The sequence below is a fragment of the Ursus americanus genome, chromosome 32, assembly GCF_024610735.1.
Source record: "Ursus americanus isolate L20-20 chromosome 32, mUrsAme1.1.p, whole genome shotgun sequence".
In the NCBI taxonomy this organism is placed as follows: domain Eukaryota; kingdom Metazoa; phylum Chordata; class Mammalia; order Carnivora; family Ursidae; genus Ursus; species Ursus americanus.
Genome location: NC_142158.1, coordinates 1976061 through 1991077, shown reverse-complemented (window position 1 = coordinate 1991077; position 15017 = coordinate 1976061). Strand labels below are relative to the sequence as shown.

Below are 15017 nucleotides of genomic sequence, written 5' to 3'. Positions count from 1 at the left end.
ATTCTGAGATAAAATCTCAAAGGGAGCTGTTGGTTTGGTTTATTTTAACATCATGGCCATTTCTCTGCTATTGCTGACCTAAACATTTTCAACGGTGTCCTCACTGGGAGGGGCTTTCCCTCGCAGTTTAGAAGGAATAAAGGGAACTTTTTGACAGAACTTCATAACAGCTTCTTTTCCGCATGCGGGAAAACAGTGAAGACTTCAGTAGTTCTCTACAGCACAGAGCCAGGACCCAACGCGTGGTTCCTTTTGCTGGGAAGAGAGGAGCTCTGACGGCGCTGGGGGCTGCGGCCATATGTCCCTGAAAACATCCCATAGTCTCTGGTTGGGAACTTGCCCCCTCGTCCAGAGTCAGGGTGTTCAGGAGGAACAAAACTGCAAGTGTCAGAAGTGGGATTCGAACCCACGCCTCCATGCGGAGACCAGAAGCCCCAGTGCGGGAAGCAGGTGCTTGAGTCTGGCGCCTTAGACCACTCGGCCATCCTGACACCGCCGCAGCCGCCTTCTAAAGCTTCTTACTTAGGCTTCTGCCCTCGCGCTGGGCGCCCCGGAGTCGCGGAGACCGACTCTCGCTGGGGTTGGCGGACCAGGCGGGAGTTCCCAATTCTGATGCAGAAACGCAGACAGCGGAGCACCGCGTCGCTGCGGACCCGAGCCGTTCCTACAGGCCTGGAGACCCGGGTGCTCGCAGCGACCCCACCTGGCACCTGGACCGCAGGCCGTCACCGTGATCCTTGCGACTCGGACCCGCGCCCTGCAGGCCCCGCAGCAGGCTGCTCCAGGGTCGGCGGAGAGTCAGCGAGCAAACACCTTCCCCACTGCCCTGGACGGAGGGGGTCGTCGTCCAGAGACCTGCTCCGTGCATTCCGAGGCATTCCTCCTGTTCTCGACCGACCCAGCCTGAGATGCCGCCGCCCGCATCCCCGCACACGGTTCGGAACCAGCTCGCTCTCCTGCCCCGCGGGGTCGCTCGGGCGCTGCGGAGTGAGCCTGTCCCTCCTTCCTCTAGAGCCCTCGGAGGCTTTTCCACCAGGTCACTCGCCCGGGGGGTGGGGGTGGGGGCAGCAGCTCTTCTGAAACAGGTTTGCCTTTTATGGCTGAAAAAATATGTTTCAGTGACTGTGGAAATGAAGTAGCCAAAAAAAGAGAAAGAAAAAGAAATAACCTTGTTGCAACTAGTATTCCCCGATTAAACTGTGCAGGAGAAAAGCAATGTAACATCCCGGTAAATAAGTCTCAGCAGGTTTCTATTAGACTGCCAGGGTCTAAATCTATAGGACACTTAAATTTGTAGACATCACTTTTAAATCTAATTTAAAATTAATTTTAATTTCTTCATCTGTGACTCTAAAATTGAGTGGGAAATATTTCTTGAATATTAAGTTATTATTTGTAGATGTTACTTTTTAAATGTGACTATGTTTCAGCAGTGCAATTACAACAGTATGCAAAATTAAGTGTATATTTTGGTATTTGCATATGTTGAATTTTCGCATAAGGCTTCCTATACCTGTTTGAAGTTTATGTATCTATTTTCTATGAAGTGAAAACTTCTGAATATAGGTTTAAAATATCTGGGATACTTGAAAATGGATGTTATTAAAATGTAATGTGAATATGGAATTGCCTCTGAAAAGATGCCATAATCCACTTGTCTTTGATAGATTGGTTCCTGCACAGCACAGTCGATATTTCATGAACTTCTGGGTAGAATATTTCCTAACACCTCTTTATTATTAATTTATTTTCTTGAGTTTTTCTTTACAAGTTCAGGGGAAATTGGATAAGTGAAATCTGAGGTAGTAGAGGCTTCTGAGTTCAGCCATAAAAAGCCTGTGACAGATTGCATTGTCCAAAGATGGCCATGGCAACATAGTTCATCCCATGTGCTCTTCCTTTAGAGTGATTTTGACACATTTCCCTCCAGAGGTAGGGGTCTGTGTTCCCTCTCATTGAATCTGGATAGATCTGTGGTGTGCTGGCATCGATGCTGTGGGACTCCCCAAGCGAGCTCACCAGAGCTTCCAACAGCTTTCCCTCAGAACGTTGGTCCTCAGAACCAAGGTACCATGCTGCAAGAAAGCCCACAGGGAGGGACCCTGTAGAGAGGAACTGAGGTCTCCGGCCCCCAGCCAGCAGCAACTGGCAGACATGTGAGTAGGTGACTTCCTGCCCCAGCCTTCTAGTCTTCCAGTCGGGTCTCCAGAAATCAGGAGCAGAGACAAGCTGTGCTCTGCTGTGCTCTGCCCAAATTCCTAACCAAGTCTGTGAGAGAAGACATGATCATTGTTGTGTAAGTTAAGCCATTAAGTTGTAATATGATTTTTTATGGAGTTGGCACGTAGGAATCAATCTTGGTCCAATCAGGAGAGAGAAACCATGCAGTAATTTCCCAGGAAAAATTGTTTGCTTGCTTGCTTATTTTTAAATTATTTTTCCAGTTTTATTGAGATATAATTGACATACAACACTCTGTAAGTTGAAGGTGATGATTTGATATATGCATATATTGCAAAATGATGACCACAATAACGAGGTCACATCCGCACCTCACACTGTGACAATTTTTTCCTTGTGATGAAAACTTTTAAGATCTCCTCTCTCAGCAATTTTCAAATGTACAATTGAGTATTGCTAACTATAGTGACATGTTTTACATTATATCCCCAGAACATATTTATCTGGTAATGCACCAGGAAAGTTTTAATATAGAGAATTATTAACTACAGGGGAGATTGGAGGACTGAGGATTTGGCTAGGAAAAAATAAAGAGAATTCTAAGGACTATAAGGATAGCAGATGTAAGGAGCAGTCACCACCACCCCGAGGGCTGATACAGCACCTTAGGAAGTGAGGACAGAGATAAGCACAGAAGGAAGAGCTCTCCACCCCTCACCCCACCCCTAGCAAAGACCCAGACCTTGCTGTAAAGGGCACAGCCTGAAGGGCTCACTAAAGAGCAGAGACATTGCCCTGTTGTGCTAGCAGAACTCGCTTGAAATTGCCCTCTGGAACTTGTGGGAAATCCATCTTCTAGCTTTTCTTGGAAAGCTGTTCTTGGAGAGGTCTCTCCCTGAGGACATTCAAGGGGCACGCCAGGGAAAGGGGGGGCTGGTGCTTGCTGCTGGAGCCCGATGGGGGTGGGGAAGCCGTGCCTGGTGTAGGGGCGAGGCCCTGGGCAAGCAGCAGACCATGTAACAGGTGGGAACTAGGAAGCAAAACCCACTTCCTCCTGCAATAACTCTCCACCATCCTCTGTGAACAAAGTTTCATTGCCAGTTGGCAAGGAAAGGATTCATATCCATTTCTAGAAAGCAGGCATAAAGAGTGAATTTGGGACTGAGAGGCAATAAATTCATAATGGGTACAAGCTAATGCAGAATTTGTTACCCGAAAATGATAACAAATCCCAAAGCTTGTGCCCTTAAGGCTGGGCAGCAGGCAGAAACCAGAAAGAGCTTGAGGAGAAGGATACTGAAAAGTCTTGAAGACAGTTTCTTCCTACCACCTCTGCTGTGCTGGGTCCCAGAGTCAGAGATGTTCAAAGGAGAGTGAGGAAAAATGCTATTAAAAGCTGGAGAAGGGGCACCTGGCTGGCTCAGTCGGTAGAGCACGCTCTTGATCTTGAGGTTGTGAGTTGGAGGCCCATTTAGGGCATAGAGATCAATCAAAAATAAAATCTAAAAAAAAAAAAAAATGCTGGAGGAAATGAGGGCGCTGCCACTAATGTCTAATGGCAAGAAGTTGAGCAACACTGTTTCTGTGCTAATGTGAAAAGTAGAAAATGGACCTAATGGATTTGGGGATTCAGCCAAGGACATGACCAGGTAAAGCTTTGAAAGTGTCACCTGGCCTTTCCCAGATGCATACGGTAACATGAGCCATGAGAGAGACACACTAAAGAAGGAATTGTCCATAATAAAGGAACCAGGGCTTGCTGGATACCCAGCAAGAAAACTGTCCCTTGTTGCCAGCCTCTCCAGATGACAGACCATGTTACAATTAAGAAAGGCTTCTGGGAAAACATCAGGAAAACATGGTCTAAAGATGAAGCCATGGGTGCGACTGTAAAACCTTTGGTCAGATCCCAGAAGGATGTCAGGTGACACCATGGCGGACTTGGGAGTCAGAAATTACATATATATGTCAAACCCATGTAGTAATTGTGTTAAGCCCTTGAGATGGGGGGTAATTTGTTACGCAGCCATAGTAACTAAGGCAACAATAATGGCAAATATAATCATATTATAATTAAAGGAACAACAAGAGAAAAAGGGAAAGAAGAAATTCAAATAATGGCACTCGAGTTTCAAACCAGACTTTGAGAGGTTGTATTCACCCATATTTGACAGTCTATATTGTATCCTATTCCAGGGTCAGCAAACCACCCCACCGGCCAAATCCCACCCCATGCCCATTTTTGCATGGCCTGTGACCTCAAACATTACATTTTAAGATGGGTGAAAATATCAAAAGAGTATTTCGGGACCTGTGAAAATTATATGAAATTCCAATGTCGGTGTGATAAATAAAGAGCTGTAAGAACGCAGCCACGTTTCTGTGCTTATCTATTTTCTGTGACTATTTCTGAGCCGCACTGGAGGAACTTAGTTGTGACAGAGACCACATGCCCGCAAAGCCTAGAATATTTACTACCTGGCCTTTACAGGACGAGTCTGCCAACTCTTGCTCAAATCTGTGGTTCTGTGTTTTTTATTCTGAGCCCACTGATAGCTTTGTCTTCTTTGTTGTTCTCCTGGAGGAAGGTTAGAGCTTCTGGTTCTTTTCAGATGTTTGTTGCTCGTGTCCTATCAGTGGAGTGAACCAACTCCAGCTTCTTGGGCTAACAGTTTCTCTCTACTCTAGATTAGAGAAGCATATCCCCGGGTGGGTGGAGTGAGAGATTTGTGGAAGGCAGAGATCTGGCCACATTTCTTCCATCTGCTGCCAACAGCAGCCACACTAGGTATTAGTTGTTAGGAGAGATCTTATGGATTCCGGTTGAGTACAGTTGACCAGAAATCTGCCTCCAAAAGGAACTATTACAAAATCAGGGTCTTCACTTTGTGTACAAACTCAGTCCAATGGGAAGGATGGAGAAGTCTGGGCGAGCCCCTCACAGTGTGGTCGGCCGACCAGCACAATCCGTAAATGTTCGGTACCAGTCTGCGCTGTTTCCAGAGACGGAGCTTGTGCCAGAGGTAAGTCAACTACTTCACCAAGCATCTTGTTTAGTTCTGTTGATGATTTGTTGGTAGTGAAGTTCCTCAGTGAAGGTAGGAGTGCATTTAATTATATTCTGGAACAAGCTTGCCTCTCTGTGGACCAGTAACTGATGTTTCCTGACTGGCAACTTGGCTCGTCACTGGCGTTACAGGAGCCTTTCAACACTCAAGTGCGGGGCAAGACTGTGCATTTTATTTTTTTAAATTTTTTTTAAGATTTTATTTATTTATTTGACAGAGAGAGACAACGAGAGAGGGAACACAAGCAGGGGGAGTGGGAGAGGGAGAAGCAGGCTTCTGGCCTAGCAGGGAGCCCAAAGCGGGGCTCGATCCCAGGACACTGGGATCACGACCTGAGCCAAAGGCAGACACTTAACGACTGAGCCACCCAGGTGCCCCAAGACTGTGCATTTTAAAATGATAATTCATTCTACTAGTATCAGAATGAGATTTCCAACACATTATTTGTATAGATCATCGAGTCTCCAAGAGAAACAGACTTGCTTACCCCTCCAGCAGGCCTAATGAAGCCAGGAAATATGCCCACCTTGCAGCCTCAGTTGGCTGTTTGGAATGAACAGAGCTACTGCCGAACACCAGAAGCCCCACATTTTCTCCAGGACCAGATGCCTCCCCAGCCTTATCTGACAGAAGAGCTGCCTTGCACATGGCAGTCTCACTGGGACACATCTGCTGGAAAGAACCTATGCTTCATGCCTTCTTCCTCACTTCATGTCAGGTAGTGGCAAACATATCCGTACTCCTCCTTGCAGTGGCTGTACTCCCAATATAGGATGATAAAAATTATTTAGCAATACATATTACTTATCAGCTGCTCAAGCTTCAACCTACACTATTATCCAAGGTTTATACAAGATGGAAGATCAGGACTTAACCAACCCTACACTAACCCTATGGTTACAGTTACAACAGCAGGTGTGATCATTCTCCATTTGCCCATCCAGACCCATTCTCTGCCCTGCTTTTCTGCCCTGGAAGGCTGCATCAGTTGGGCTCTCTTGCCCCTAGCTAGCTCCTGTCTGGACTCAGCCAATGGAAGGGACTGGCAGATGGGAGACGGCAAGAAGAGGAGAAAGGTAGGTGCCTGATGTCCCCTCTTGAACGTAACCTGAAGTGTGGAGATCAATCCAATGGGTGTTCTGAAAACTCTTGCTAAAACAAATTCCAATTGGGCAAAGATTTCTTACATTAGAAGGAGGTGGAAATTAGTAACAACGTAGGGAAAAGTTCATTGTCTAGTTTGGCATCACAGAGTCAAAGGGCCAGGTCCTACATAGACTGAATTCTGAATCATTTGGCTTCTCAAATCACATTCATCGTAGGTAAGGCTAAACCAAATACAAAGAAATATTACTCTAGTATCATCTTATACTACACGCTATTCTGTATGGATATATAGCACCTTAGTGTGGTGTTTGTAAGTGGAAAGCCGGGCCCAAATTCAGAGTCACAACCAGAGACTCAGGCCTGGGAGAGGAGTGGCTCGGGGCATCTTTGGGACTATTGTCCACAGATTTGGTGGCTTGGTGGGAGCCAGTGCCTATCCTCTCCTTCTTCCTGTCCTTCCTGTCTCCCTTCCGGCTATGTTCTCTTCTTCATTTCTGGTGTTCTTACCACCCCTTCCCTCTTTTTAAAGAGTGTTCTTTCATTCTAATGAAGAGCCCATGCTCATTTTATCAGCACCCGACAATCAGTCCTATCTTCCTGCCTCAGGGGTCTTATATCTGAGCTCGGTGCAAGGCTCTGCTGACTTCTGGAGACTGAAGTTGGGAGGAAGAGAGCTGGCTCTCTGAGCTGGAACCCTTCCAGAACTGTGGGTCTTTGCAGGCCTTCCCAGAGCTGCAAAAGCACTTGCCATTTACTGTATTTGTAGGTAAATATTCTGTCACAAATGCCCTACGTGGTACAGATTTGACTGCATGGCAGGCAGTCTGTTAACTATGGAGAACTCAGTGAGCTAGACAAGCGTCTCCACGGTGTCCTGCCCTTAATGATTGCTCACCTGTTAGTAAATGCTTTATTAAATGAATGCATTTAAGGATCAGAAGCTTTTGTCTCTGCAGACGGGGAAGAAAGAGAGCCCACTAAGATCACACTTAAGATCACACTTAAGATCATTAAAACATAAAACACCAAAACAAACAAACAAACAAACAAAAAACCCAAGTGATTCCTCTGAACCTAACAGACCTGTATTTCCCTGAGGTTATGCATTTCTTTAGGTGCTAGAAACAGGAGGTGAACACGGTACCTAAATTTGGGATGAAATCTGAAAAACATTGCAAATCACAGGCCTGTTGGGCCTGCAATCGCCTTCTTCTCTGTTACCTGGGGGATGAGGAGGGGTATTAGTAGGTAGGGTCCCTTATGCACAGGGAAGCTTAGGGTTTTGGAGAATTGGAAAAAACTGGCTCCTCTGGGATGCAGGAGGGATCTTTAATCCTAAAAGGACCTTTTATCCTTAGTGATCTTTAATCACTAAGAATAAGTGAAAAGACTGACATCCCCTCCCCTGCCCTCACTCTCAACTTCATTGATATGACCATTCCTTGTTTAGCTTGGTTTTCCTATCATGGGCGTTTGTGACACTCCGGGTCACAAGGGCGTTGTCGTGCCTGTGTGTGATCGCGGTTGTTTTAGGGCGTGGGTCCCTCTGCAGAGCTGCCCCCCCCTCCCTGGCTCCGGCTGGATCGCAGCGCCTCTTCTCTGCAGCGCGCGGAGCGTGGTCCAGAATCCGGCAGACACGCGACGGGCTCCCGGCTTCCCACCCCGTGAATCCTATTTTTCTGAGTCGTTTTAGTGAGCGGCGTGTCCTCGGCAGCAGTCGAGGTGTTTGGGTTTGTATTTAGGACAGCTGCTGTTTCTGCAGAAGCCGGCGGCCAGCCGGGAAGGTGACAAGGAAAGCCCCGCTTGCTGTTTTAGAGGCACCTGCGGCGGACTTGGGGCCGGAGGCCTGCGGTTTCCGGCGCGGTTTCCTTCCTCACGCCGGCCTCCCTACTGTGTGGGGTCGCGCGTCCGGGCCGAGTCCCCAGACAGCCTTTGTGATATGAAAACTGTCACGGAGGAAATCCGAAAGGGGAGGGGGCGGAACATCCAATTTCCAGAGACTCACAAAAACAGAAAACGAAACATTTGCATATATAATCAGCTTTAGGGTAAGGAGTTATGGGGTCCCTCAGTGAGGCTCCGTAGCTCAGGGGTTAGAGCACTGGTCTCGTAAACCAGGGGTCGTGAGTTCGAATCTCACTGGGGCCTCCAGCTCTTAAGCTTTTTCATCTCTCGTAGATTATTTCAAAAGGATGTTTCCTTGACACCAAAACCTGGAACTAGAAATGAATTTGACAAATCTATACTCTGTATTCTCAGAAATCAGGTGTAGGAAACCTTGAAATGCCACCAGCACTACAATTAATGCCAATATCAGCTAGCAGATAAGCTAATGTGTATGGAGTCTCCGTCACAACCTAGAGTCCTGATTAGCCATTGAATGCCTAAAGGAGTTGTATTATAATTACTGCTTTTATCATACTTCCCTAGTGGACTCTAACACACACACACACACACACACACACCCGGGCAGACAGGAGTTGTACCTTGTTTGCTATGGGATCGCAGAGGCTTGCAAAGTATGGACTCAGTCTGTGCTCAGTAAAGGTTGGTTGGATGAAGCCCAGGTAAAGAAATGTAACCAGAATGCGGTGAGTTTGCAAATACCGTAGGAGGGATAAAAATTATCTGAAGGTCAAGGAACCAAGGTCAGCTAATAGAGAAGAACAAAGAAAGCTACTCAGCCCTGGTACATTCTACCAGACGCGAAGTGACTAATCCTTCCCGCCTCATTCTGGTGTTTTGTATGGAATGAACTGCCCCCACGCGAACACTGGCCGTCATCTAAGAATACTAAGCAGTATCAGTGATGTTTAACTGCTCCATCAAAAGTTGGAGGCCAGTGTGTTTCTTTCCCAGGTCAGAAACGGCAGTTGCTCCAGAGTTGCTCCGGAAACAGGAAGCTGCAGGTGGCGGCTGGGCCTTGAAGGGCTCTGATGATGTTCTAAAGGCAAGAGTCTGGTGGAATAGAGGGAGAGGACACAAAGACGAGAGGAGGAGGATGAGAAAAACCTCTTGCCAGGACAAGAGAAGGGCATAAAACACAGCTTCTGATTATGATGCCGAAACCCAGATTTGTCTTACTGGGCACAGAACTAGAGACGAGTGAAGCGAGCAGCACTTTTGGGGGGCCCATGTGTCAGGTCTCAAAGCACAGACAATCGGTGGAATGAGATGCGAAAAATCCAACTGAAAGACTGATTTTCTCTTTTTTTCCCATGAACTCCTTTTGTGTCTATGAAGCAGCCTCTTCATGGGCATTACGTTTTCAGTCCCCAAGATCACTGCTCCCCCTCTATTGTGATTATATAAACCAAAGGCTTCCAGTATTTGTTGAGTGACTGTGTGTGTGTGTGTGTGTGTGTGTGTGTGTGTATCCAGAGTCAAGGCCTAGGAAACTGCATGATAGAACTTGTAACATCGTTCATTGTCTAAGTGTGAAGAAGTGTGAAAGATGATGAAACCTGCCAAAAACACACTTTGAAGAAATATACAGTGGCCGAATTTGGAACTATTTGAAAATTAAGGAAAAAATCACTGTAAAGCTTTATAACTCTTAGGTTAAAATGCAAATCCATACAATGAGACCAGAGTGGTGTGGACAACTTTCTTTTAAATGGAAAGAAATAAACAGGCTTTCCTTACCATGGAATATTCTCTAATAGATACAAAAAGATTGATGGAATTGGAAACTCACCATTGGAAAACCATAACAGGAATAAGTGACTCAGGCAAAACTAATCCATGCCTGCTAAAATTATTGGGAAATAAGATACTTATTAACGACGAAAGGAAATATAGTAAGATATAGTTGAAAAACTTGAGATACCACCTTAATCAGGTGACCAAAGTGAAGATCACCAGTAAGGAGACAAATTGACATCACGATAACGTGACAGGAAGTACTGAGAAAGCAGAGTATTATTTAGGATATAAATAATTGGAAATATTAGCCAAGTCCAAATAGACGTATCTTCCACAAAATAACTGTCCTGTACTCTTAAAAAATAACAAAGTCATGAAAGATAAAGGAAGAGGGAGGAGTTGTTTCAAATCAAAAGGGACTATAATTGCAGGACAACTAAGCATCACACATAATCCTTTTTTTTCTTCAAAAGACATTACTAAATTGGGATAAATTTAAATAAGACATGTAGGTAAGATAACAGCATTGTATCAAGTTTAATGCTCTGCTCTTATTATATAATTATGTTGTAGTTAGGTAAGAGAATTTCTTTTTTCCAAGAAATATTCACGGTTTGAAATATTTATAGGTAAAAGGAAAATGTAGCTTCCTCTCAGAGAGTTTCAGGTAGAAATAAAATAATTATGCTACATATGCATACACACATTCATACATAGGTATCAAGATTGAGAAAAATAAAGCAAATGTGATAAAGAGCCAACATTTGATGAATCTGGATGAAGAGTAGCTGGAAATTATTGTGCTGTATTTGCTAACTTTAATCTGTAATTTGAAATTATTTCAAAATAAGACTTTCATTAAAATATATCTTGGAATAATCCTGAACTCTTTTTTCATGCTCAATTCATCAACATATCCCTTCTACGCCTTTTTCTCAATAGCTCCAAAATTTAACCACTTGCCACTGATGAGGGAACAGAAGGCAAGCTGAGGACAAAGCAGAAACTGACACCCTGCAACCCCCCCCCACCATGGGATGTAGGTGACATTCCTCAGGCACTCCTGGCTGCCCTAAAGGGCAAAGAAATAGTTAACCTATAGATACCACAATCCTGCAAGACTTGAGTCTCCCTCAGTTTACAAATGTCTTAGCAGTGTACAAGAACGAAGCATTTCTACCAATAACGTAGCTTCCGGAAGGGAATGTAGATACAATTGAATGTCTTTATAATCTGCAGCCTCCAGGAAGTTCCCAACTATCTTCACGTTAATGCCTTCCTAGAGGGGTAAACAACCTTAACGTGACAATGGCAAGGCCTCTGGTATCCTGTGCGTCTTCTTTAACATATGAAAGTACTTTCTCAACCTCCCTTTTTCCTTACCTCCTCCAACCCCCTGGTATATAACAGCCACCTCTCACAACCCCGGGGCAGCAGCTCTTTCTGCCCACGGCTCCTGTCCCCATGCTTTAATAAGCCACCAATTTTGCACCAAAGACGCCTCAAGAATTCTTTCTTGGTCGTCGGCTCCGGACTCCACCCCACTGAACCTCACCTATATTCCCAACCTCATCATTTCCTACACCACAAAGTACAGGTAATTCCTGTACTGGTGCTCTTTTATTGCATTACTTTTATTTGTTGCTGGTATCAGACTAATACTGGTGTTGTAAAAATCAAAAAACAAAGGCACCTCTTGCTGCGTGATGATTTAAATATGAAAAGGGTTCAAAACATTCTACCCCAAACTATGCCACTTTGCATATGGATTGTTTTTAGTCAACAGGAGAACCAGCAGAGGTAGGAAAAGCTCTCTACCTGCCCCTCTCCCCACCCCCCCCAACTGCCTAAAATACGTCTAAATATCCCCTTTTGTAAAGGAAATTTACACTCACAAGGGAAACTTCCATTAGGCAAAGTATCTGTACCAAGAAGAGAGCTATTCCCAGGGACAAATTTATTGCGGGAGGCACTCTTATCTGCACAAAAAGGCAACATTTGTTTACCATGCATTTCTTCCTGTACCTTCCGAAATTTGCCTCCCCCAACTCAGAAGATCCAAATCCCTACTCCTCTGTTACCCCAGGATGGTACGTAAGTCTCAATCATCTGTGAACTCCTATGCATACACACCTAATTAAAACCGCTTTTTTCCCCTCTTGTCAATGTTTTATGTCAATTTAATCCTTTGCCCCTCACAGACCTAGATGGGTTTTCCTCTCCTGCAGTATCTTCACATACATGGATGGGATCCGTGAGGATTTGAAAGGCTTTCGCCTGTGAAACCATCTGGGCCTGGGGAAGCTGAGGCTTGACTCTCCCAACAAGTCACTTAACTGTGTCCAGGACTATTAGCCTCTAAGGCCCTCTAGCTTCTACTGAATCAACCTTAGAAATGCCTCTTGTCCTAGAAAATCATCAGTTTTGTCCAAGTTCTCAATTTTCTTGCTAAGTTACGCAAAATACTTTTATGATTTTTAAAAATTCCTTCTGCCTCCTCGTTGTAATTCCCAATTTTATATTCCTGTTTTTAATAAACTAATCATCTATTTTATTTTTAAAATAGATATTTTATCTCTGTCTGTTATTTTTCCCTTTTGTTTTTTTCCTAAAAATAATCGTTGGGATCCAGTTTTATCCTTTTTAAATTTTGTTTTCAACTATTTTAATTCATTTCTGATGCCTGCCTTGGTTCTCTCATTGTTCCTCTCCCAATGTTGTGTCTCAAACACCTTTTTAAAATTTATTTTATTTTACTCTATTCTATTTTATTCTTGTTTAATGATGTGAAGGCTTTAGGCTCTGAGCCCACATTTAGCTGTAGCTAAAAGTTATGAAAACACACTGGCAGGATATCTAGAATAATGTCTTCCTTACCTCAAAATTGATTTTATTTCATCTATATAGTACCACCCATGAAATCATGTTGAAAAACAAAACGTAACCCACCTGGCTATGATTTATTTATTCTGGGATGACCATCTCCCTACGTGGGCCAGCCACTGCCAGTTCCTGATTTCACCCTGCAGCCAGTTACTTGGTCCAAAGGGGACACTCAGTAGGTTTGCTGAGAAGGCACTACGTTTTCACAGATCCCCCACTTGCCCTTCCAGGCCCCGGCGACAGCCACGCAAGGTGTTCATAAGGCTGTCATATACTTTAACTGCACTCAATGCCCCCTTTGTAGGTAAGGTGCTCTCTTCCTTTATTTTGAAGTTTGGTAACAATGAGAATATATCTCAGTTTTGATGGAGTTGATGAGGGAACGGAAGGCAAGCTGAGGACAAAGCAGAAGCTGACACCGGGCAACCCCCTCCCCCTGGGATGTATGCAAGATTCCTTAGGCACTCCTGGCTGCCCTAAAGGACAAAGAAACAGTCCTTACTACCTACAGCCCATTGACAAGTCCTTGAACCAGGCACAGTGACATTCCTCTAGGAACTCAGCTGCCTTGATGTTAATACTTGTTAAGGGCAAAAGGCAGTCCTAGCCTGACCCCCTCCCCTCCACCAAGATCCTGTAAGTCTACTTTAACGTATAAAAATTCCTTTGGAAACTTCATCTCTAACCCTCCCCCAAGATACGTGTTGGCAATCACCCCCCAAGCATATGGCCCACTGATATACATCTGAAGGGTCTCATGACTCAGGTTTTATTAGACAGTAATAAATGACCTTTTCCCAACAATAGCTAACTCCCTCAAGGTCCTGGAAACCTTGCTTCCAAAATTCCTTAGAGACTTACGCTATCCCTAACCCCCTCCCAACTTGGGGGTATATAATGGGCCATTCCTCACAACCCCGGTGCAATAGCTCTTTCTGCCCAAGGGTCCTGTCCCGGTGGTTTAATAAACCACCATTTTGCACCAAAGACGCCTCAAGAATTATTTCTTGGTCATCGGGTTCGGACTCCACCCCACTGAACCTCACCTATATTCCCCAACCTCATCAGAGTCAATATCTGTTTTTCCTGGAAGATGGTTTTCTTTGTACATATTTACCAATATTTTTACTGAGGTTGTATTTCTTGGTTCACATAATTGTTTTCTGCTGCAGACACTGGTTACCTGACTGTTCAGCTCTCCGCTATCTTCTACGTGTTCGTCTTTTTCCTGAATTCTATGGAATTTTCACTAAGCTTGTTTTGTCAGGCATCGGTGTTCAGGAGGAGGGGACAGACTCCGTTCCTGCTGCTTCTTGGCTGTTCAAGCTGTACCGTCATCTTCACTCACTCTCTTGTCTTTGCTCTGCAGTCATCACCATCACTCAGTCCTGCTGTCTTTAACTTCATTTTGTTCCTGCAGCCAGAGCAGAAGCATAGGACCTAGCTGCCACCCACGGACTCACTCATGTCAGGCTTGGATCCAGGAGATGGGGACGCAGAAGAGCAGAGACTGCAAAACCTCCATTCTGTGGAGAGGGCCAGAAAATGGGTTCATTTTTCAGAACAACCTCGTGCACTGCCCGACGGTGGCAACAGTGTAAGCTGTTCTGTAGGGTGATTGGGGCGCTGTTCCTGGTTATATAGCCCCCATGCCGGGTCCTCGGGCCTTCTCAGGCATTCTTGTGTTCTTTGGTGAATTTCTTACCTAATTATTGCAGAGCTGGGTTTGGCCATATATGGCTAAGAACTCTGATTGATACAAGGAGTCTTTGAAATGTTGTTTAAAGAGCCATAACAGAAGCCTGCTAACGTGTCAGTTTTTTACTGTTCTTCTGAATTGGGTGAAATTGTTGGTTTGAGATTGTTGGAGAAAATTGGTTTTAGGATCATATTCCTCCACCAATCCTATCTCCCCCACTTTCCATCCTAATTGTCCTTCGGAGGAAAGGGGGGGGGATTGAAGGGGTGGGGGGAAGGAAACGGACAGAGAGAGACAGAGATACAGAGAGAGAGAGATGATCTTGGGGTCCTTGTGGTCTTGCACATGCTGCTCTCCCCGCAGTGCTGGAGGGGGCTACAGACTTTCTGGGCATCGTTTTGGTAATTGACCCATATTTATGCATTATTTTCCAT

General features: G+C 44.9%; 2 non-coding genes across 2 annotated transcripts; one reads left to right on the top strand and one right to left on the bottom strand.

Annotated features, from left to right (window-relative positions):
- Positions 1-385: 385 nt before the first annotated feature.
- Positions 386-491, bottom strand: TRNAL-CAA (transfer RNA leucine (anticodon CAA)). The gene is made up of 2 exons: positions 454-491; positions 386-431 (listed from the first exon to the last, which is right to left on the bottom strand). It is a non-coding gene; the product is annotated as a tRNA-Leu (tRNA).
- A 7940-nt stretch (positions 492-8431) lies between these two features.
- On the top strand, positions 8432-8504 carry TRNAT-CGU (transfer RNA threonine (anticodon CGU)). Its single transcript has one exon. It is a non-coding gene; the product is annotated as a tRNA-Thr (tRNA).
- Positions 8505-15017: the final 6513 nt, after the last annotated feature.